At 39.6% G+C, this 26,174-nt stretch overlaps 1 pseudogene; it reads right to left on the bottom strand.

Moving 5' to 3' along the window:
* The window catches only part of LOC127454980 (tyrosyl-DNA phosphodiesterase 1-like), a 49,572-nt pseudogene that overhangs the window by 7,638 nt on the left and 15,760 nt on the right, over nucleotides 1-26,174 (bottom strand).

Below are 26,174 nucleotides of genomic sequence, written 5' to 3'. Positions count from 1 at the left end.
AAACCACAACATTGTTTGATAAAAGTTCAACTGAAAAAATAAATAAAAATAATAATTTTAAATTTAATCCAAATGAACATATTGCGTGAATCCCAAAATGGGTGGGGATCAGCGGCACATCGTTGTCTCTAATTGGTCAGGCAGGGCTCAACGCTAAGGATTTTTTGTACTGGCCCGGATGGGCCAGTGGTTCAGATTTTTACTTGCCCTGCCAAAATTTTCACTGGCCCCAACACAAAAATGAAAAATAGCTGTTTTTACCATCGTGGCTTTAAAAAATGAATCTGAAGCGATTTTTTTGTTGTTGATGATAAATATTAAATTTTTAAGACAATTTCCCCGAAAACTGTATCACATTTATAATTTGCAAGATATGATTCATGCCTTATGTATCACCATATCAGCACTTTACAGATATAAATTCATAAACTCATCATGTTAACCTCAGCTGTCTAGCCATTTTAAACTCTGTGTAGTTTTCACAAGCAGGATCAAAGATTTAGTCACTGAGTTAAAGATTTGATTACTGGCTGAATGTTATACACATATGAATCCCTGAGAGAGGAGACCATGCAATCGGTTGTGATGTGTCCAGTATATACAGTAGGTAGATATTAGGCCTAATCTGTAAATTAAGAGAGTGGATATAAACTTGATATTAGACAACCCAAACAAGAAAAACACTGACTGATACACAAAGCACAGAGAGAAAATATCTGTACAATTCAGAAACGAGAAATGCAACAGGTGTTATGAGAAAGATATGAAGCAGACTGTTTTAAATAGTCATCTTCACCCTGCAGCTGAACAGCTCTGAACATAATAATAACCATAGTGATTTTGCTTTTATTTACATGAAACACCATTAGCATGTTGAATAAATGTTTACATTTTGAAAAACTTTACCTAAATATATAGGCCTAGATTTCCAGCCACATGTATAACCGGGGTTTAACAAAGTTTATTAGGTTTTATTCTCTAAATGCTAAATAATGAGAGAAACTGCGTTTTTTTTTTTTACTGTCGGATAATACATCGTGATGGCGCCGCGGATGGCCACCTCGGTGTGGAGCGCTCCTATTTTTTTGTTGTTTTTGTTTGTTTGTCCTGTGTTTAGTAATCTTTTTCCAGTCACTTTTACCAGAAACGAACTGCTGAACATTCGACAGCATACACCAGTCAATCTTTTCCCAGATTTTGAATATTCAGACGTTTTGCTGGACATTTTAGTTGGAGGCGTGGCTGTGTTGTTTAGGAGAGGCAGGCGAGGGAGACGAGCAGGCGCGCTGGTCAAGCTCCGTTGGCGTGGATTTCGAACAGCGCTACCGAGCATTCATCTTGCGAATCTCCGCTCTCTCCCTAACAAAATGGACGAACTACATCTCCTCACCCACACAAACAAGGACTTTTCAACCTCTGCTGCCTTCACAGAAACCTGGCTGAGTGAAGCCATTCTGGACAGCGTGTTACATCTGCTGTGCTTTCAGCTGTTCAGAGCGGACCACATCGCGGAGTTAACGGGGAAAATGATAGGCGGTGGAGCATGCTTTTACATCAATGAAAGTTGGTGTACAGATGTAACAACGTAAAAGAAGATGTGCTGTCCTAATTTGGAAGCGCTCTTTATGAACTGTAAACCTTTCTACTCGCCATGGGAGTTTTCCTTGTTTAGTCTGGTGAGTGTTTACATCGCGCCAAATGTGTGTTTGAATGCCGCATTACAACAGCTGGCTGATCAAATCACAGACATGGAACAACAATACCAGGACTCAGTTATTATTATTCTTGGTGATTTTAACAAAGCAAACCTCACACGTGAACTGCCCAAATACAAACAGCACATTACATGCCCAACCAGAGACAGAAATATACTGGATCACTGCTACACAACAATAAAGGATGCATATTGCTCTGTCCCTAGACCTGAAGTGGGAGACCCACATTGACTCCATTGTGAAAAAGGCCCAGCAGAGGTTGTACTTCCTTCACCAGTTGAGGAAGTTCAACCTGCCACAGGCGCTGCTGATACAGTTCTACTCAGCAGTCATTGAGTCTGTCCTCTGCACTTCTATAACTGTCTGGTTTGGTTCAGCTATGAAATCGGTTATCAGAAGACTACAAAGGACAGTTTGGAATGCTGAGAGGATTATTGGTTGCCCCCTGCCCTCCCTTCAAGAACTATACACTTCCAGAGTGAGGAAAAAGGCTGGAAAAAATCATTCTGGACCCCACTCACCCTGCCCACTACCTTTTTGTACTGTTGCCTTCTGGCCAACGCTTCAGAGCTCTGAGCACCAGAACTGTCAGTCACAGGAACAGTTTTTTCCCTCAAGCTATCCATCTCATGAACAGTTAAAACTGCCCCATTGAGCAATAATTATGTGCAATTCAGTCTAATCTTTTTTAAACTTATCCAACACATCCAACCTCTTCTGCCATTACATTCTCTTGCACTGTATATAACAGAATTGTATTTAGATTTGCACTATGTATGTGCATGTGTGTATGTATATATGTGTGTGTCTGTGTGTGTATATGTGTATATATGTATGTATATGTGTATGTGTATGTATGTGTATGTGTGTGTGTATATATATATATATATATATATATATATATATATATATATATATATATATATATATATATATATAATGTCTTATTGTGTATTCTATATATACTTTATTTTCTAAATGTTATTATCTATGTCTTGTTGCTGCTTTGTATTGTTGTGCACTGGAAGCTCCTGTCACCAAGACAAATTCCTTGTATGTGTAAGCATACTTGGCAATAAAGCTGATTCTGATTCTGATACTTGCGCTCTGTCCCGTTCGAGTGCGCGTGCACGTTTAACAGTGTCTACGCTGCATGGAGAGATGAGAAATGCACAAACAGAGAGGGATTTACAGTCTTATAGAAATGAACTGTTGATTTCATGTGTTCCAATGTGTGGACTGCTAATTTTCAACATGTTAAAATGAAAAAATTGGGAATTTCATGCACTGTGATTGTGAACTGTGGAATGTGCGGGTCGAGCCTTGGTTCAGGTATTCTAAATAACACGATATACTTTAAACTCTTCACTGTGTTTTTAATCCAGAAAATATATTAACTATAAAAAAAATTCCATGATTTTTCCATGACTTCGAAGAATTTATACATTTCCATGACTTTTGGAGGAGTCAGGAAGCGCGTCATTGTTTACAAGAGAAACTTGTGCCGTTCACAAACCAAAACAGTCCAAAACAATTTCAAATCAATATATAAATATATATATATATATATATATATATATATATATATATATATATATATATATATATATAAACATTTCCAAATAATAATAATAAAAAAAAAAACACTGTAAACAATGACGCGCTTCCTGATTCCTTCTCCACATGACACGTGACCTTACCAACGAGCTTACATCATCCCTCTCATGAGCGCACGTCACAGAGAAGTACAGAAGCCAACATTTGTAGTTAAAAAGTATATAAGTATTGTTTTGTTTCTAAAAATAATCAATCGTTTGCATTCAGAAGAACTTTATTTATCAACTGGAGTCATGTGGATTATTTTGATGCACCCTAAATATGCATTTTGGACCGTCAAAAAATGGAGGACATTCACCTGAATTGTTTAGAGGAGGAGGCCTGAAATGAAATCCTAAAAGTCTTAAATTCTGTTTTGATGAAGAAAGAAACTCCGATACATCTTGGATGGCCTGAAGGTGGTATATTATCAGCAAATTTTCATTTTTGGGTGAACTATTACTTTAAGCCCTTGTTTCCCCTGGTTTCTTTGTCAGTCTTCGCATGTATTGTTTGATGCTCTGTGCTTGGTTCCCTGTGTTTTGTTTCCTTATATTCTGAGTTACTTTGTTTATCTTTGTTTTATTAAAGCTGCGTTTAGATCCTCATTCCTCGCCTGCCTCGTCAAAGAAAGACTGACCAAAAATGGATCTAGCGGCTGTCAGAATTCTGCTTAAGCAAGGGGACCATCCAGTGGAGGATCACATCTGTGAGTTTTTAGAGCTAGCAAATTTAGTGCACTATCCAGACCGCTCTCTGGTGGTTTTCTTCTGGACTGGTCTGAATAGTGCACTGAAGGAACTGATGCCTCAGGCTGATACTCACTGGATACTCTGTGAATATGTGGAGAAGGCTCTGGAACTTTGCAGATCCCTTTACACAGTGGATTATGGCGGGAATCCCAGGCCAAAACCTGCATCTTCGGCTCCTTCGTCCAAGCCGCCACCCACGCCTGCCATGGCCAATGAGCTGGCGCCCACGCCTGCCACGTCCAACGAGCCAGCACCCATGCCTGTAGCCTCAACCATCCCAGAGCCAATGCCTGTGGCCTCACCCACTCCTGTGACTACGCTCCCAGCTGTCCGGAAAAGAAGGAGTCAGTGCTCACAACCACAGAGGTCGTTCCCCAGTCACTGCCAGTGCTCACGACCACAGAGGATGTTCCCCAGTCGCTTCCAGTGCTCACGACCACGGAGATCGTTCCCCAGTTGCTGCCAGTGCTCACGACCATAGTGGTCATTCTCCAGTCGCTGCCAGCTCTTGTCGAGCCTCCCACGGCTCCGCCTTCCATGGCTTTGCCCCTCGAGCCTCCCACAGTTCCACCTTCCATGACTTCACCCGTCAAACCTCTCCCGGCTCCGCCTTGCTTCTTCGAGCCTCTCCTCTCCCTGTCCTGTGGCCACCTCCCAGGCCTCCTGACCCTGTCTCGGCCCTGTGGCCGCCTACCAGGACTCCTGACCCAGTCCCTACCCTGAGGTGGTCTCCTTGGTCTCCTGGCCATCCGCCTGATCTGCTCTGATCTCCTTGGTCTCCTGGCCATCTGCCTGATCTGCTCTGGTCTCCTTGGTCTCCTGGCCATCTGCCTGATCTGCTCTGGTCTCCTTGGTCTCCTGGCCATCTGCCTGATTTGCTCTGGTCTCCTTGGTCTCCTGGCCATTCGCCTGATCTGTTCTGGCCTCTTTGGTCTCCAGCTCCACCTCAGCCCTCTGAACCTCTGGCTCCAGCTTGGTCCTCCAAGCCTGCAGCATCACCCTCGCTCTCCATCCCTCCGGCTCCACCTTGGTCTCAAGCCTCCCTGACTTTGCCTTGTTCCTCTGCTCCCCTTGCCCCTTTTGCCCCCTTGAACTGCCTGTCCCCCCACCCTATGGAGATTTGTTTTTCTGTGGAGCATGTGGATTCTGCTCCTTAAAAGGGGGGCTCTGTAACATATTCTCTGTTTTTGCCTTGACTTATGTTGAAATTCTTGTTTAGTTCCCCATTCCTGTTAGTTTTGTAGTCCTTTTTAGTTTCTTTTCATCATTGGTTTATCCTGATTGTTTCCCCAGGTGTTCCTCATTCTTTTGTTTTCCCTTGTGTATTTAAGCCCTTGTTTCCCCTGGTTTCTTTGTCGCATGTATTGTTTGATGCTCTGTGCTTGGTTCCCTGTGTTTTGTTTCATTATGTTCTGAGTTACTTTGTTTATCTTTGTTTTATTAAAGCTGTGTTTAGATCCTCATTCCTCGCCTGCCTCGTCACATATTTATTTGCAGAAAATGACAACTGGTCAAAGTAACAAAGATGCAGTGTTTTCAGAACTCAAATTATGCAAAGAAATCAATATTAGGTGGAACAACCGTGATTTTCAATCACAGCCTTCATACATCTTGGCATGGTCTCTACCAGTCTTTCACATTTCTGTTGGGTGACTTTATGCCACTCCTGATGCAAAAATCCTCCACCAAATTTCACAGTGGGCATGAGACACTGTGGATTGAAGGCCTCTTCAGGTCTCCATCTAACCATCAGACGACCAGGTGGCGGATCGGTGATGATCTTGGGGTGCTTCAGCAAGGCTGGAATCGGGCAGATTCGTCTTTGTGAAGGATGCATGAATCAAGCCATTTACAAGAATATCCTGGAAGAAAACTTGCTTCCTTCTGCTCTGACAATATTCCCCAACTCTGAGGATTGTTTTTTCAGCAGGACAATGCTCCATGCCACACAGCCAGGTCAATAAATGAACCCCATTAAAAACCTCTGGAATGTGATCAAGAGGAAGATGGATGGCCACAAGCCATCAAACAAATCAGAGTTGCTTGAATTTTTGTGCCAGGAGTGGCATAAATTCACCCAACCGCAATGTGAAAGATTGGTAGAGTGCATGCCAAGACGCATACATATAAACAGTAAATCCAGAGAAACTGATAATTTTGCATTGTTCTCTTAATTTAAATGTATTAATTAAAAAAATTAAGAGACCACTCCAAATGTTCCGTTTCTCTGGATTTATTATTTATATGTATGTGTGGAATAACCCTGATTTTCAATCATGGTTATTCCACACATACACATGCTTTCATGCGTCTTTGCATGCTTTCCACCAGTCTTTCACATTGCTGTTGGGTGATTTTATGCCACTCCTTGCTCAAAAATTCAGGCAGGAATTCAACAGACACTGGAATTTAAGAAACATTTGGAGAGCTGTATATATATATATATATATATTTCTTCATTGGAATTTTTTTTTTTTCTTGTTTTAAGCATAAACTTAACAAAATATGATTTTGTTACATTTTTCAAGAAAAAAAAAAAAAAAAACTATTTGCCAATGGGCCAAGAAAGAAAACTTAATTTAATTTATATATATATATATATATATATATATATATATATATATATATATATATATATATATATATATATATATATTCTGTAATATATGAATATATATAATTTTTTTGTAGTGAAATGCAAATTGAATGTCAAAAATACATTGAAGCCATGTAAGACACCTTACAAAAAACAGGTTTATTATAATTTTATGGGTCTAATTTATAGCTTATTATGGGTCTACTTAAAGTAACAGAACTCTTTTACTAGTCTGAACTCCAGAGACCACAGATGACTCAGACTTCATTATTAAAATATTTAAATGCTCAAAGTCTCACAAGTGGCCACTAGCAAGAACTAACTAGGACATAAACAAGATTGTGTTAATCTGAAACATAAAAGGCATCAGGCCAAAAACAAACAACATATCCCTTTCGAATAAGACAGCCAAACCTTTCCCTATCCCCTTTCAAACTCATGTTTTCCCTCTCTCTCTTTTCCACGGCAAGAGAACTGAACCATACTGTTGCTTAGCAACTTTTGAAGTAATTCTAAGACCTACCCTGACAACAAGGACAAATTATCCTGCGAATGTCTGGGCGCTACACAAAAGCTCTCTCTCTCTACATATGGGAAAGGACAGATATACTCCACGATATAATCTAACATTTTTACACACTGAGAGTACTTCTGAAGTATGTCCTCAATGGAGGGGGGCTGTCACGTCACCATACTGTGGTATTGTTTATGTCATCTTGTGATGTAAGGAGAGACTTTTCTCCCCAGAGAAAACTGGGGATTTTATTGTAGAGTCAAGGCTTTATCTTGCATTCATGCATTGTGTTCATTTCTATGTCATAAAAAACACCAAGCTGAAAAAAAGCAGCTTAAGATGGTCAAGTTGTGTTTTTGAACATGATCAACCACCTAAACAAACTTGGATCAGCTAATAACCAGCTTCAACCAACTAGAAACCATGTGAAGCTGCCATCACAAGTTTTAGCTGGATTTTTATTTTTAACTATTGGTCAACTGATAAAAGGTTTTTAACGGCCGGTTTCAATGCCGGTGGCTGATGCCCGACCAGGGGTTGCATTAACCAAAAAGTCTCCATCATTTACAGATTTTTGAAACATTGACGTATAATTCCAAATGCTGTCGTTTTGACAGATAAAAAAACAATTCAAACTTAAATTCATCAGTCCACAAAACGTTTTCCCAGTAACGTTGTGGAGTGTCAAGGCTGTTTTTGGCAAACTTCATGCGCAAAGCAATGTTTTTGTTGGAAAGTAGCGGATTTCTTCATTGTATCTGGCCATGGACACCATGCCTGTTTAATGTTTTCCGTATAGTAGACTCATGAACAGAGATGTTGACCAGTTCCAAAGATTCCTTTAAGTCTTTAGCTGTCACTCGAGGGTTCTTTTCTACCTCATTGAGCATTCAGCGGTGTGCCCTTTGAGTCATCTTGGCTAGATGGCCACTTCTAGGGAGAGTAGCCACAGCACTAAATTGTCTCAATTTATAGACAATTTGTCTAATTATGGACAAATGAACATCTAAGCTCTTTGAGATAACTTTGTAACCCTGTAACCCTCAAAATATTTGAGTGCTTTTTATAAGTCAAAGTAGCTCTAACCCACACCTCCAATCTCGTTTCATTATTGGATGGCAGGTTTGCCAACTCCTGACTTTAATTAGCTTTTGTTGACGTCATTAGCCTAGAGATTTACATACTTTTCTAACCTACACTGTGAATGTTTGAATGATGTATTCAGTATGTACAAGGACAATACAATATTTTGTGTGTCATTAGTTAAACAGATTGTGTTTTTTCTTTATTGTAACTTAGATGAAGGTCAAACCAGATTTTAAGGCAAATTTGTACATAAATGCAGGTAATTCTAAAGGGTTCACATACTTTTTCTTGCCACTGTATATATGCACTTTTTTCACATTTTCAGATCGGACAGCTAGTTCCTTTTCGAACCATAACTGGCTTGTTTTAGTGCAGTGGCTGACTGACAGGTAGAACTTTCACCCTAGAAATCCTTTCACCACACTCGCTTGGGGAGTCAAAAATCTATTATCTACTGTCATTATAATGGAATTTTTAGCCCTAGTACTTATGAAATGAAAACAAGTATGACAGATAAAAATAGACCATGACAGAAATTTGATAACTCATTCCGTTAGAGTGATGGATAAAGATTTTTTTCTAGTGCAACATTTGTGCCTGGCATACATTTAATTGAATGGAAAGTTAGATGGATACAAAATTGCTGAAATTAAATATCAATATATTACACAATATTTACTCAAAATTCACAAGAAAATGAAAACAAATAATGTTTATTATCTATTGATAAGGTTTGGTAAGGTTGCAGATTTAGAAAAAGGCATAAGGGGGAACTACCAAATCTGTTAATGGTCAGTGGTGGTATCTCAAAATACAACTACTGGCCAATTTATTGGCCTAGCCGATATTTCACTCCGTCACTTGCAACGTTTGAAAAAGACACACAATACAAGATTATAATGATCTTAGTTTTCAAACAATGAGTTGAGTCACAATACTCGCAAAGGCTGAAAGCAGGTAGAGAACTCCCAGCTTATATGATTGCACCATGATCTAAGTGTTGTTCTTCTCTAGGGTGCCCCAGGCAGCTTTGGACAAATAGGCACTGTGGAGGAAACCACCAGGTACAGTTTCACCCATGTTGCATCAAGTCATCTCAAATATAGCATCTAATTGTCACCTAAACTAGTACTGCTATCATTAAACATGACAAAGCTAAAGGATATTGTTCAATGCCCTCTTTTATGACTGCAGTTATTTGGAGGGCCTGGGTAGCTCAGCCAATAAAGACGCTGACTACCACCCCTGGAGTCAGGAGTTCAAATCCAGGGCATGCTGAGTGACTCCAGCCAGGTCTCCTAAGCAACCAAATTGGCCTGGTTGTTAGGGAGGGTAGAGTCACATGGGGTAACTTCCTCGTGGTCGCTATAATGTGGTTCTCGCTCTCGGTGGGGCGCGTGGTGAGTTGCGTGTGGATGCCGCGGAGAATAGCGTGAAGCCTCCACACGTGCTAGATCTCCGCAGTACTCAACAAGCCATGTGATAAGATGCGCGGATTGATGGTCTCAGACACGGAGGCAACTGATATTCGTCCTCCACCACCCGGATTGAGGCGAGTCACTACTCCACCACGAGGACCTAGAGTACATTGGGAATTGGGCATTCCAAAAGGGGGAGAAAAGGGGAGGAAAAAAAAGAGAGACTGCAATTACTGAAATATTTAAGCGTTTTGGACTCAAAAATGACAGGCAGTGCCTGAAGGCTTCTCCTCCACAGCAAACTTTAATCTTTATAAAAAGAGTAAGAATAAATCATCACTGGACCTGGCAAAACTGACCTAGAGACATTCCTCACAATCCTCTTGGTCTCCTTGTGCATTTCCACCACGGTTAAAGCCAGTGCTTTGAGACATGCTGCAAAAATGGTTGCCATTCATAATGACTTGCGATGTAAATTGTGTAGGCTTCAATGGCATGGCCCCAGGAACATCTTGTGTTGAAATATCAACCATGTGAATAAAGAATATCTTTGTTTCACTGGTCTAACAGTGATGCATCTTCTTCAAATGTGGATTTTAAAACCAGAATGTCTCAGGGCTCCAAAATAATGATGACCCGATGTTTTCTGTTGGTCATGGATGAAAATCAGAACAGAAGGTGACTTTTATCAAAAAGTTACATTAAAGGAATATTCCAGGTTCAATACAAGTTAAGCTCAATCGACAGCATTTGTAGCATAATGTTGATTAGCACAAAAATTTATTTTGATTTGGCCCTTAATTTCTTTATAAAAGCAAGAATCTGGGTTTCACTGAGACACTTACAATGGAATTGAATGGGGGCCAGTCTGTAAACATTAAAATACTCCGTTTCAAAAGTATAATAACAAGACATAAACAAAATGCGTTAACATGATTTTTGTGTGATAAAATCACTTACTAACTTTTTATGTGTAAAGTTAACTTCATTGCCATGATGATGTAATGTCAACAAACCCTAAAATGACTGTAAAAATGACTATTTAAACAACTTTACAGCTCAAATAATGCATGAGTTTTAACAGAAGCATTTATAAAGTGCTTTTATAAAATTATAAGCTTCACATTTCTGCATTTAAACCTTCAGAAAATTGGCCCCATTCACTTCCATCGTAAGTGCTTAACTGTACATTTTATTTATTTATTTATTTATTTATTTTTTAAAGAAAGGAGGGACAAGTCAAAATTATTTTTGTGGTAATCAGCATTATGGCACAAATTCTGTCGATTGAGCAAAATTTGTACTGAACCCAGAATATTCCTTTAAATGACTAGATACATAATTTCCTGCGATTATTCTTCCTATGTATCCTACAGTTCTTATTAAAAAATTATTAAAACTTTGTAGGGTTTTTTTACATTTCAACTTAAAGTTTTAAGTATTTATAGTTTGTTGTAAATTTACCTTGTGAAAAAAAATCTTAATGTAAAATAAAAATATTCTGTAAATCTGACACTAAGAAAAAGCTACATTTTTATTTTTCATCCAGGACCAGTGAAAATTTTGCCAGGGCAAATAAAAACTATGGTTTTAGTTAGCAGAAGAAATCCTTTTTGTTGGGCCCTGTCTCCGCAGTGATTGGTTTTCTAGTCAATTTCGCATTTTCGGCAAACTCCCCAAAATAGAAGCTTTCAACATCTGATCTTAAGATGCTATTCTAGACCCTAATTTGAAGGATAATCCAAGGGAAGTGTGTACTTTTACCACGTCATTGCGTTTTATAACCCACCTGGGGTTGGTGGTGAGTAAAAGATGAGTCTTGACCGATTGTGCTAAAGGGCTTTGATTATCTGTAAAAGCACTGTTGCGTGAACAGTTCGAGGAAACCAGTTAATGGTCCAGAGTCCATGCCGCTAACTAACGAAAGCCCAACCCCCCCATATAAACTCCCAGACCGATAACAGTTGTGATTTTGCAGCTAAGAGACCACCAATGAAACAGGGTGACATAATCTTAAATAAACAAACTTATCAGGCATATGTTGGGTAAACATACGCTTATGGAGCTTAAGGAACTCCTTTGTGCAGAGCGCTTTCTATATAGCACAGAAGACACAAATCTGCCAGATATGGCAGAAAAAAAGAAGCCCGCCTTCTTCCAAGAGTTTGAGTTTGGCAGCTATGAGCAGCTCTCTGTGGCACAAAAGAACAGAAATGGTGCTTATCTCATCCGACTCAGCATCAACATGACATACTCAAGGCAATAAATACTGACTTTATTTTGGTGTTTGTTTTAACAGACTATTGCAATCTCTTGTATCCTAAACAAAACCTTAGAGTAACCAAGTACTGCTTAAGAAATTAGCCAAAGTGTTAAATTGTGTACTTCATTTTAGAGTATTCGCCTAGTAAGTAATTTATTTTTATCAGAAATTCATATTGTAATTTTTTTTGGCAGAACTGTGATCTTCGATGTATATGGCTGTTGCTAAGATATAATGGCTAAAAGAAAAAAGAGGCATAAAATCACATGGAGACAGCAGTTCTAAAGGGTGTGCAAAAACTACTAACAAGCAAAAGATTTAGACTATATATTTATATCTGTAAGGTACACTGTAATTTCTGTGAGACTAGAATTTGGAAATAGAACTTCAAACCAAGTTTCAGTTGCCTCACCCAGCAATACTGGCTCAACCAATGGCATGATTTTGGGGATGGACAAGTTTACAAAATTAACCAACTAATTAAGGGACAATATACAGTATATATTTATTATATACTGTATATACACACTAGAGCTGTCGGAATGAACGCGTTAATCGCATGTGATTAATTACATTTTAACACGTTAATTTTTCTTAATCGATTAATGCATTTAAAGGGGTAATGAAATGCTCTTATATATATATATATATATATATATATATATATATATATATATATATATATATATATATAGTTTTATTACCTTACCTGAGGTCCACTGATAAAGTTAGTAAAGTTTTTTTTGCATTAAAACATTCATAATTTAGTAATATATGATCATTTTGCACCCTGTCTCTGGCCCTCTGTCTGAAACCCTCGGTTTTGGCATAAGTGCCTTGTTAAAACTTAAATGTAAACACCCACTGTTCTGACTGGCTAACAGCGTGCAGCCCCTCAAATTATCAGAGAACCTCTTAGAATCGGAAGTCCTTCCTATTCCTGTTGCTGATGACATGCTGCACGAGTGTTTGTATCCTGCTAGCCCGCTTAGCATTGCTTATTCTTATTTTCATACGTTCATCGTTTTATCCTTTGTCATTTTACCATGTGTTTCAGGTTTTTCTGCTTTTCTACTGTTTCAACTGTGTGTATTTTACCTGTTGCTGCTGGCGCCTAGCTTGAGTCTGTGTTTGTAGCCTGCTAGCTTTTTTTTTAACATCGCTTATCCATCTGTTTTCAGCTTTTAATCCTTAGCATATGCCATTTCTCAGCGCGCATCGGGTTTTCCCCGGTATTATTCTCTTATCGCGATTCAACTGCGTGCATTTTCTGCATGCATCCGCTTTCTATTTTTATTGCGATTAAACTGCGTGCATTCTACAGTGCGCACCCGTTTTTATCCTCTGTGTTACACGGATTATTGCATCGATCTCAAAGCACCGCTTATCAAGAACAACCACAACAATAAACAATTGCGTGAGGGATTCACATCGATCTCAAACCCTCACCGCTCAGGAACAACCAACAACAACAACAACAAACAATTACGGTAAGTCATGGCATCCACTCATGTTATTTCTTCTTGCATTGCATGTCACATGTTTATGATAGCTTTTTCGTCAGCAGTGAGGGATTCACATGTGATAAATGTAAGGAATTAGTCAGGTTAATGAGTTAGAGACACACATCCGAACGCTAGTGGAGGTCAGTGAGAAAGAGAAGCCGGTAGATACTGTTTTGTATGCGGGTAGTACAGCGAGCAAAACACACACTTTGGTTCCGGCTCTAGAGCCCCTGCAGCAGGGCGTTTGGGTGATGTCTCGGTGGCATACTCGCTCAACAAAGCGACACCACTCTCCTGTTCCTGTTACAGTTTCCAATCGATTCTCCCCACTCAGTGATACACCCAATGAGAATCATGTTGAAAGAGCCCTAATAATTGGTGATTCTATTGTAAGGAATGTAGAAATAGAGACTCCAGCCACTATTGTTAAATGCATTTCCGGGGCTCAAGTGTCTGACATTAGATCAAATTTACAAGTGCTGGCTAATGCTAAACGTAGATTTTCTAAAATTGTTATTCATGTCGGCACTAATGTTGTCCAGCTTCGCCAGTCGGAGATCACTAGAGATAATGTTAAAGAGGTGTGTGAACTTGCAAAAACTATGTCAGACTCTGGCTCCCTTCCTGCTCACCGTGGAGATGAGGTTTATAGTAGATTAGTGTCACTGAATGGCTGGATGTCTGAGTGGTGTCTGGAGAATAGCATAGGATTTATAGACAATTGGAAGAGTTTTTGGGGGAGAACTGTGCGTTAATCCGAACGTCTGCTAGCTGCCTTGAGACATCACACAGGTCACATAAACTACGACACATAGAGACTCTATCACATAGATATCTCATAGAGACTGTGTCTGTTCCCCGAACTACCAAACACAAAACTCTCACTAAATCATTTAGAAAAAATATGACAAAAAATTAAAGATAAACCTCATATGAAGGTAGCTCTTTCTACCAAAGCAGTAATTGTAAATGAAATTATTACAGATCATAGTTTGGATGCATTCTGTTTGACCGAAACCTGGCTTAAACCAGATGAAAATATTAGTTTAAATGAATCTACTCCCCCAGGTTATTGTTATAAACATGAGCCTCGTCTGAAGGGTCGAGGAGGATGTGTTGCTACAATTTACAGTGAAGTTTTAGGTGTTACTCAGAAGACAGGATATAAGTTTAGAACTAATAATTGTTTAATGTGACACCGTCAGATATAAATAAAAAAAACTCTGTCATCTTTTGCCCTTACTGCAGTATATAGATCACCTGGACCTTATTCTGATTTAGTTGATGAATTAGCTCATTTTTTATCAGATCTTGTAGTTACTGTAGATAGAGCTTTAATTGTTCGTGACTTCAACATTCACATAGATAATGAAAATGACACATTGGGATAAGCATTTAGACATATTCTCAACTCTCTTGGAGTCAGACAAAATGTGACTGGACCAACTCATCGCCATAATCATATGCTAGATTTAATTCTGTCATATGGAGTTGATGTTGATACTATAGAAATTCTTCCGCAGAGCGATGACATCTCAGATCATTACCTCATCTCTTGTATGCTGCGATCAGCTAATGTTACTCAGGTTCTACCCTCGTGCAGATCTTTCAGTGCCTTGGCCTGTTGGACCTGCAGGATGGCCATGGCGTGCAGGGCAGAAGCGGCTTGACCCGCAGCCTTGTAAGCCTTCATGATTAATGAGGAAGAGAACTTACAGGCCTTGGAAGTGAGCCTTGGTCAGTCGTGCCAGGTGGCTGCACCCTGCGGGCATAAATGCACCGCTACGGCACGCTCTACCTGGGGGAGCTCGACATATCCCTTTGCCGCTCATCCGTCGAGGGTAGTTAGGATGGATGAGCCCGCAAAGTGTGTACGGGCAGAAGAAGTTGCTCCGAGCCCAGAAACCAATCATCCAGCTGCAAACGCTCAGGGCAGGGTGGAGGATTCCACTTCAGCGTGATGTTTGCAGCCACCCGGGCAAGCACGGCTGCCATCTCAACATCTGCCTCATCCTGTGCTCTACCGCCCATGGGCGGGAGCTCAGAAGATTCGTCCGCTTCCGAAAGTAGAAGCCCACCCTCCGATGCTGCGACCAAAAGCTCATCCTTGTCGTGAGCAGCGAACGACACATTAAATCGGGTTGAGCCGGTGAAAACGCTCCCACATCCACATCCAGATCACCCGTGGTGCTTGCCGACCCGGCCGGCTGAGCATCAGCCCAGGACGGAGCCAGTTGGGGAGCAGCCGCAGTGGCTCCTTGCTTCATGAAGAAGGAAGTGAGCCGTGACCGCAACGTTCTGATGGGCATGTTCTCACAGTGAGAACATAACCCTTCCACGAAAGCTGCCTCGGCGTGTTGGCGCCCCAAGCACTCGAGACAGATTTCATGGCTGTCCGGAGGGGAGAGATAATGGCCACATCCAGTAGCGCAAACGAGGAAGGACATCTTTAAAAAGACGGCAAGCGTTTGCACGAGCTCATTTAGAAGGAAAAATACTCTTTTGAATATACTCTTTTGCACCCGCAGACTCAGCCACTGAAGCGCCCAGGGGAAGCACAATACTCGACCGTGCAAGGGTGACTGCTGATATGCGCCATAAAATCCAGCAGCGTAAGCGAAAGGTGAGAGAACAAACACAATCATGCATTCGCCTCCGAAGAAAAAATCTGAATGAGTGGTGCACGCCATCTCCTTTTATACCTGTATGTCCGGGGGCGGAGAGTGGCATGCAAATTCCACTCGGCAATTCTCATTGGCCTTTTCTATTTTAAGCAAAGGTGATTGGAGCTCTCAAGATCGAACCCCTAGTGTCACTACATTGACACAATGTCGAGTGAGTCACAGACAGGGAACTGGCTGATTATAGACTGATTTCAAATCTCCCATTTATGTCGAAAATACTAGAAAAGATAGTGTCCTCCCAACTATGTTCATTTCTACAGAGAAATAGTATATATGAGCAATTTCAGTTCAGTACAGAGACTACACTTATCTCCAACCATAAGACACATCATATATGGATACATCCTATGCCATTGCCTGAACCTTGGATTTAGGATAGACCTCACCGAAATTCCCGGCTGGTTGAACTGCGATGCACCTCACCGATCTCTGCCTGCATCACCTTGGTCTAATGATGGACTACACTCTTATAATGGAATACATAGACTATCAATTAATTGCCAACAAAACCCTTCATCAGCCAACTAACAAAGGACAATGCATCTATGTGAATTTCTGCAGTTAATCCAGGATGAACTTCAAAGACATTAGTCATTAGTCATTAATCTTACGGTTCCTACAAAATCTTTGTTTAAACAGTGACCCTTAACACTTACTTAGTTTAATAATTTTAAACCGTGACTTGCATTATACATAATTAAGTAATACTGGCATTATATTTGTGATGTTAGGTAGAGGGGAACTGGTCCCCACAGTGAGCCTGGTTTCTCCCAAGGTTATTTTTCTCCATTAACCAACATCTTATGGAGTTTTGTGTTCCTTGCCATAGTTGCCTTCGGCTTGCTCACTGGTTTTCTAAATACAATTATTATTTAATTACTTATTTTTAAACACAATTCACAATCGTATTTTATCAAACTACACAATGATGACTCTAAGACATTATAGATATTACAGTTTCATTTTCTGTTAATGCATGATTTTCTGTAAAGCTGCTTTGAAACGATGTGTGTTGTGAAAGGCGCTATACAAATAAAAATGACTTGACTTGACTTGAGAATGAACCAGCTCAACAACATTATAAAACTAAATGTCAGGGTTTACACATAATGCACATCCAACACATTGCATCCAAATATATGAAACTTTTAATCTCAAGCACAACTGTTAACACTGACACCCTGTCAACACCGGACGTGAAAGTCACGTCAAAAGCAATAGAACCCAATATAATCAATAATGCTGTCTACCATGGAAGTGTCCTTTGCGGCGCATCACATTGCACCGACAGTAAACAGATGTCCCATTCCATTTTGTGCCGCACACACTGGTGTTACTACTGCCAACAACACAAATAAACAGTTTAGAAAGTTTGTGTCAACATGCCATGTGTAGACAGCCTCAAGCCGTTGCAATGTGTCACGTCAATGGATGCGCCCCAAGTAGACAGGATGTCAGCACCAATGAACTATCACACAGTCATGACATATGAAATATTCATGAATTAAATGGTTTACTCGGGGTTTTTGCGACTGTGTCCAAGTATTTTAACTGCCCATCCTTCAATAACAGTTCCTTTGCAAAGCTTGAATCGTATTATGACTGGTATGATATGAGCCGAACATACAATACACTCTAAAATACGCTGAAGACACATCCACATCCAGTTTCCAGTATCATTCCATCATGTTTTCATACACCAACAACTAAAAATAGCACAGATGGGCGAAAAAACAAGTCCATAACAGAGAGCTTCTCCCCTTCAGAGTTGTAACTTAACACTGCGTCTTTTAAAAGTGGCTCCGGATATGTATCAAGTGGTCAAAGACGTCTGTCTGCGCATGTTTATGTAAAAAAAAAAATAATAAAAAAAAAAAAATCCAGACAGGCACATGAAGGCGTCCTGTGCAAGTCCACTTTGAATAAAGTTAACTTTGTGCTAAACGTCTCCTGTTGTGTTCCACAGAAGAAACAAAGTCTCAAAGTCGAGTTTGGAACAACATGAGGGTGAGTTAATGATGAGATAATTTTCATTTTTGGGTGAACTGTGTTGGTTCATGTATTTTATGTCTTTTATTTTGAAAATCTACTTCCTGTTTCATGTCATGTGGTACCCTGGTCATGTGATTTCATGTTTCCCTCCATGTTCATGTGTCTTGTTTTCATTGGTTTATTGTCTTGTTTTCTTGTTTAGAGTTCTTAGTGTTCATTGGTTATCTTAGTCATGTGTTCTCCCATGTCCAAGTATTCAACCCTCATGTTTGCCATTGTCCATTGTCAGGTATTGTGTTAATGTAACTTTGTGGGATAGGTCATGACATGTCATGTCATGTCATGTCAAGTCAAGTTCATGTTTATGTTTTATCCACATTTGTAGGATCTCACTTTTGTTAATAAAATTGCTCTTGGTTTCTTTACTTCATCATCATCATCTTTGTCATTGCCAGTGCCAGCCCATCGTTACAAACCGTCCCTTTAAAGGAATATTCCGGGTTCAATACAAACTCTAAAATGACTGTAAAAATTAAGATTTAAAGAACTTTACACCTCAAATAATACATTAGCTTTAATAGAAGAATTAATGTAAGTGCTATTATAAAATGTTAAGCTTCACATTTCTGCCTTTGAACCCTCCAAAAATTGACCAGATTTACTTCCATTGTAAGTGGCTCACTGTAACCTAAATTTCTGCTTTTTTTAAAGAAAAGGAGGGATGAGTCGAAATTATGTTTTGTGGTAATCAATATTATGCCACAAATGCTGTCAATTGAGCTTAATTTGTATTGAACTCAGAATATTCCTTTAATTTGATTTAGAAAACAAATTACGTCTCAGCTGTTTCTAACCTTGAAGTCTGGTGAAACCCTCATGTAGTTTTTAATGTGGGGCATTGCGTTGCTCCTACCAGACACATCAGCATGCCAGCCGCTGGTTTTGCCGATAGATTAAGCAAGGAAGAGAGGGAGACAAAGAAAATGAGAATCATAAAACATGGTGAGAAACAGAGAGAACACCTGCTCTTATACCTTTTCTCATGACACCTCACGACATTTGCAGGTGCAGAGAAATGATGATGTATTTTAGAGCGTACTGTGCTGATGGAGAAGAGAGGGTTCTGTCTGATTGCTGTCACCATTCAACCATGAATACACGAGTCGACTCAGACTCATTTAAATATACTGAGTAGAAGTGTAGAGTGTGCTCTCCAGAGTGGGGACTGAGATTGAATCTCTGATCACTTAGCAAAATTGAGGCGACCAGTAAAATAGCTTATTCATGGTGATAATGAGTTAAAATGTTGGGAGAGATGGGTTGAGAAGTTCACTGATATTTCTAAGGAGCAATTTATGGGTCAGACAACTCTTGGGGAAGGCAACTGTTTAGATCACACGGTTTGGAGTGTTCCTGAGAAGTCTTTTCAGGGGAATATTTATGGTAACATTCAAAAAGGGTCATTTCAGACTGAATATTGATGAGTATGTTGTCATAAATGTGGGGGAATGGAGAAATGAGAACTTAATTGAAGTACGAGTGAAGCCAGAGCTGTTTTTGAGCTGTGTGTATGCTGTAAGGTAAAGATCCCCAGCTGCAGTTATAAGAACAAGAAAAGTGGGTTGTCATTGTAATGACTGCGGAGGTGTGGGGAAAAACACCTTTTTTTATTTCAGAATGAAAAGCATGAATGATACCTGGATAGCCCTCCAAACTGGTTCTCACATTATCCACAGATGGTTAAACCTAGAAGTGAGAGAATTTTAAATAATTTATTACATTTTTTAAAATTAATTTTTAATTGACTTCTGTACATGTTTGTTTATTCATTTCTATCTATCTATCCGTGCGTCCGTCCATCCGTCTATCTATCTATATCTTCTCCAATACCATGGAACTGGTCAGAACCTGTATAACCTGAAAACTGCATTACTCTTACATATGTGGTCTTTATATGCCTACATTTAGTATTTCTGGATAATTGCACCTCTTATGAAGGGTCAGGAACTGAATTACCTCAATAGCTCAATGGAGTTGGGGCACTAATTATCAGTGTTCAGTTTGAAGACCTGATGGGTTCGTCTGTGTTCATATTCTCAGTGCTGAATACTTTCCGTGTGGTGACTTTTCAACTGGCATTTAACAAGAGGTCCATCAGAGAGAAATCAATTGTCTCTCTCTCCATCTGAGCAGATATTGTTATGCAAATAACAGTATGGGTGAGAATTCTTGTAACTATTCTCTGAAACAACTCTTTTTGAGACGTGACACTCGGCAAAGGGAATGGGTTTCTTTTTTCTTTTTCTTTTTTCTTTTTTTTGCAAATTGGAATTCAAGTATTGAGAAAGAGAATATGCTATGAATACTAATTGCTAATTAACCATGCGGGATTTAATTTAAAATTTCATAGCGCAGAAGAGTTGTACACTAAAAGCCGATGCTTTTGCATTCATGGAAAGGCAGAAACAGGCTGCACATGTGCGTGCCAGCGTCCCTCCTTGATTCTATCCCAGTTAAAACAGAGACAACATTTGAGAACAATTTATCCTAATAGACAAGAAAGCTGGAAGGGGAATACGCAACTGTGTTAATCATAATACCCATCTGGGCATCTCACTAACAAAGAGGTCCATAATATCCAGAGAAAGTCATCTATCTGCATTCTAATTCATCTCAATGACAGCTGCTCGCTGGAAGTACAGCATTTGAAATTTGCCATCTTTGCTCATTGGCATTTGGTTTTTAGAACTAATCGGCTGACATCAATGATTGGCTGATGGCACCACAAGAATGTGCACAGTCCTAAAGCCACAGTCACACTAGGCTTTGAGGATGCAAAATCACTTCAAACACCACAACGGACAGGATATGATGTAACACTCAAGGGCTTCTGGTTTTAATAAATGATAAATAACAAATAATATTATATAAAAAATTTAAAATATATAATCTACTCGCTTTCCTGCAATAATAAAACCATGCAGCTTCGAAATATGTATTCTTTGTATTGAGCCAAGAGGTAAGTGTGAACGTTTCCATCTTCTAAAGTCACACATCTTCTGGACATCCGAATTCGAAGGCAGTGTTAATCTCGTCAACGAAATCATTGACGAAAATGTTCGTTGACAAAGGTATTTTTGATTTTGCCAACAATAAAGATGACAAGACGAAAAAGGCGCATCATGATGATAATTAAACGATTTATTAAAGCATACTATTGATGAAAATACGACGAGATAAAAATTATACTGCAAGATATTAACAGTGAAAGATATGAAAAGGAGAAGAAACATCTACAGAATCTGTATATAGAAGAAGATATTAGATATAGATCCATCTAAACCAAGGGTCTTCAACAGGGGGTCCGCAAGTTATAGTTTGATCTACCATTGGTGGCATTTGTAATAATCACTCAAACGCAGGTGAGCGACAGCGATAGACAGGAGTATGAATTATCGATATGCTGAAGTCCTTCGCAGCTACATTCCAAATCTTAAAGTGTAATTAAACAGCGCTAGTCAGCAGATAACAGCCTGCTTTCAGAACAATGGCATACTTGCCTGGTGTAAATAAATAGTTAGTGCTGACATTATCAAGCTGGCATTGACGTTCCACACACACAAGATTTTGACTCTCAAATCAACAAAATTAAAGGTGCACTCAGTCATTGTTTTCCTCATTACAAATTTTTACTCGATGAAATCAACAGTAATTTTAAAATGTATGTATAAAATCGATCACTCACATGAGATGAAGACTCCATTTTAGTAACCTTATAAAAGTTGTTTTATTCTGCATGGACAGGGTCTGTCTGTTTTTCTGTCTGTCTGTCTTTTTCTTTCATATTGTAGGTTTGGCACAGGGATTTACAGAAGAATTTAAAAATTTCACTTCATGTCAAAAATGTTGCAGACCCCTGCTGTACATCCTTGCTGAAAAGACCAGCTAAAACCAGCTTAAGCTGATTGGCTGGTTTTAGCTGGTCGCCCAGCCTAGCCAGGCTGGTCAGTTAGCTGGTTTCAGAGGGGGTTTGAACACTTTTATGCTGGTCAGACTGGGAGATTAGCTATGACTATCCTGACCAGCCAAGACTGCCCTGACCAGCTAAGACCAGCCTGACCAACTAAGACCACCCTGACCAGCCTGACTAGCTAAGATCAGCATGGCCAGCCTGACCAGCTAAGACCAGCCTGACCTTCTAAAAAAAAAAAAAGTGTTCAAAACCCCTTTAAAACCAGCCTGGCCAGTTTAACCAGGCTGGGCGATCAGATAAAACCAGCCAACCAGCTTATGCTGGTTTTAGCTGGTCTTTTCAGCAGGGCAGCATTTAATGATTATTTCAATGGCTTTGCAATGTAAACATCATGAAGTATACATACAATAATTTGGTAGCATACCATCCACGTGTTTATAGGCACAAAACGCAACACTCAATTTTATTCAATATGTAATGGGGGTCCCGGCTCCATCTCTCTACCCACCAAGGGGTCCTTGGCCTGAAAATGGTTGAAGACTCCTGATCTAACCCATTAATAATTAGGGATTTCTCCGCTTGAGCTGCGTGAGATCATCACAGGCAAAATGAACCACTTCAAAACGGGGTAAATAGCCTACCTCATTCAAATGCATCCTATTTATACATGATTTTAATCACCATAGTAGCCTATATCCATAACATATATGTAATATAACAACGTACATCTGCACAGTGAAGCGAATGAACAGGTGAACTTGAACTAAATGACGTGCTAGTCAGAATATGTATAATTTGCAATGCGTAACTTGCATTGTGAATTTACTGTTTTCGTAAGAAACACGCTACACGCAATGTAATATCCTTTCAAGGAAAATTAATAAGTCTCTAAATCATGAAGAATTCAGAGTACAGTAGGCTAACTTCTAAAAAGTAGCAAATACTTTAGTCTGTTCATTATTATTTTAGGAGCTCATTTTATTTTAAAGGCTATGCATATTTATATGTTTGATACATTTTTAAATTAGAAAATGTTCATAAATTCTTTCCATAAATGTTTGAATATTTGATTAAAGTTTGGTCTGTTACAGCTTGACACCTTTTTGCCCATTTTGCACATTGTCGTCAACGAAAAGATTTTATTTTCATTGATTAAAATTGTCATTTTCATCAGACTAAAACTATCAACGAAACATTGACTAATTTTAAAGGACATTTTCATCAAAAGACAAACTATGACTAAAAAAATAAAATTAAAAAATTAAAAAAAAAGTGAAAAAATTAACACTTTCTTTGTGGTCTTTGGGGGTTGAACTTGAACTTTTGTGCGCAGGGGAATGTGAAATTTCTTCGCATTAGAGTTTCTGGTCTCCCACGTTCAGATGCATTTGAATGGGACTGAATGGAGTGTGAAGTATAGTGTGTCCGCGGCTTCTGTGACATGAAAGGCAGCAGACAGTGACAACAAGTTGATAACACAATTTCACGCTTTTAAGAGTGCTCAAAACAATTATTAAAAAAAAAAAACATCTAGTATACTACAATGAAAAAATTGTGATTGATATTTTGCAAGCCATGTATTCAGAATACATCAATAGAAAAAGATGCTTTTTGCAGTTAGATCAGCAGGGGCTTTTCAAACCACTTACCAGCAGCATCTTGGTTTCTGGACTGGCTAATGTTCTGCATGGGCCATGTGTGTTCGCTGAACAACTGTGAGAAACAAAAACAATGAGATATGCTTGTTAACTGTATGTTATGATATCTCATAAAATGGTGAATCTTCATTACATCATTACATTTTAGTCCCCTTTTGAGGAAATCAAAACACAAAAAAGCTGGGCCCAAAGCTGGGCTAGGAGAGAGTATTTTAACATTGAAAAAATGGCACATTTTAGTTTTAGAGTTAAAGCTCTGTGAGTCACTCACTGGAAAAGAGAGAGCTCTGCCCAAGGGAGACGCGGGTCTGCCGACATGGAGACTGCACCCGCGGAATATACATCACAGGGGCTACCGGAGTAATCGGCACCTGTGGAGCACCTGTCCCAGTACAGGGCATATTAGACCCCGTAGTGGGGCTGGCTGCGAACTCCTCCGCCGAGTTTGCGGACCATAAGGCTAGGGAGGAAGGACATCCAGGGACCACGACTTCGTAAACTCGACTGGGGGTAAAAGCGCACGTTTTCGCCTCAGGGGAGGGGAAAGGCGCTATACGCAAGTGATACACCCGGCCAGCTGTTCCGTATTACCGAACTCTACCTGTTCGTACCTGAAAGAACACGGGACGAAACCGGCTCAACCCGGAGATTGTAAAATCTCGCAAAAGTATTGGGTGTTGCCCAGCCTGCTGCTCTGCAGATGTCTGCTAGAGAGGTGCCATTGGCCAGTGCCCACGAGGATGCCACACTCCTTGTAGAGTGTGCTCGAACCCGCAAGGGGGCGGGCACAGCCTGGGTCTGGTAGGCCAATGCAATAGCATCCACGAGTGACAGAAGGGGAACTGAATACTCCTGGCTCAATTTCGGATTCTTGCCATAACCAATGCAACACCTCTCTGCCTGTGTTTTCTGAATTCCTTTAATAATGGAACAGAGACAACATTTCTGAAGCATCCTACAGGCACACATTGCCTTTTCATGAACATCAATCATTTGTCTGTATAGAGAGAAGAGGGGCTGTAGCAATTGCCTATGAGGGCAGAGGAAAAAGAACTTGAATCACACAAGAATGTGAAAACACTAAATACATCACCTTTCATAATCTTAGTTGGCCCCACTTCTCCAAGGCAGGTCCTTGATATCTTCCTGGAGTTGATCCAATGAGATATACCCTATAGAAAAAATTAATTTTCAGAGAGAATTTTTTGTTTGTTTGTTTGTTTTCTCAAAATTGTAATACAGTCTCAGGAAGGCACTAACACACCTAAAAAAAATTCACCTGGTAACTTTTTTTTCACCTTGTGGTTCAGGGCTTCTATACAAAATACTTTCTCCTATCCTAGTTTAATATTCAGAGACGACTTAAAGGTGCTGTAAGCTATTTTTTTCATGGAAAGGTATGCAAAAAATGTCCTACTCCCTGAGAGATATTACTGAATCTTACAATAAGTGTTGTAAGAAATCTCAAATGTCTCTGCAACCTCTAGAAACAGCTAACAAAAATGTGTCCGCAGTCCGCGGATAATGGCGATTTCAACCTGTCAATCATTTTGCATTTTCTAAAAGTGTTTACAATTGCTGCGAATTGTAGAATGCAAATCTTGTTCATAACAGTTGTCTGTTGAGGGCACTGTTTTGGTACTGTTGTTTTTAACTACCATTTCTACATGATGTCAGTCTCAATAAAACTAATGTGTTATCTTTGGAGGGCATGGCTAATCCAATGGCTCAGAATAGATAAAATCGCTTACAGCACCTTTTAAGTAAGTAATTCGAAGGTTGATTTCCAACATTGTGGCTCTCTGTGTCATTATAAAAACATTGCTGTATAAGATTGAGCATCATGACACTGCATTTGGGGCAGGACTATTGTTTGACCAACCTATGGCAGATGGGGGATGTGTTTGGGGTCATTATTTTTGCATTAATTCTGATTGGTGATGCAAGTAGCGCAGAAATTACACACTTAACCTTTAACCAAAAGCTTATACCTCCCTTTCTTACCTTAAATTAAAATACTGTCTCTGAGTCTTTCGCTTGCAAAGAGTCTTACCTTGTTTCTGATAGATCATGCTGATTAATACAATCAATTCACTCAGTGAGCTCAGGAGCCTGGTATGCTCCCAGGTATTCCAGCAGGTCACTTTTGAAGTTGGTGGGAGACTCCCCTGCTGTTCCTGGACTTCCCTCTGGTAACCAGGTGTACAGAGGACTCATCCACATCCTGTGATAGAGATATAAACAGGATATTTACTAATGAAGGGCCAATTGAAAGGGTCTGAACCATTAAAACCTTCAGTTGATGTAAGAGATTATGAGATCATGAGGTGAGATATCATATTTGGTGCATCAGTCATAGTTAATATCATGTATACTATACTGTAAATATGGGTTAGTACCATTTATAATTCAAGCTCCGTGT

The sequence above is a fragment of the Myxocyprinus asiaticus genome, chromosome 17 (assembly GCF_019703515.2).
Source record: "Myxocyprinus asiaticus isolate MX2 ecotype Aquarium Trade chromosome 17, UBuf_Myxa_2, whole genome shotgun sequence".
NCBI lineage: Eukaryota > Metazoa > Chordata > Actinopteri > Cypriniformes > Catostomidae > Myxocyprinus > Myxocyprinus asiaticus.
Note: the sequence above shows the minus strand (reverse complement) of the source record. Positions and strands in the feature narration are given on the sequence as shown.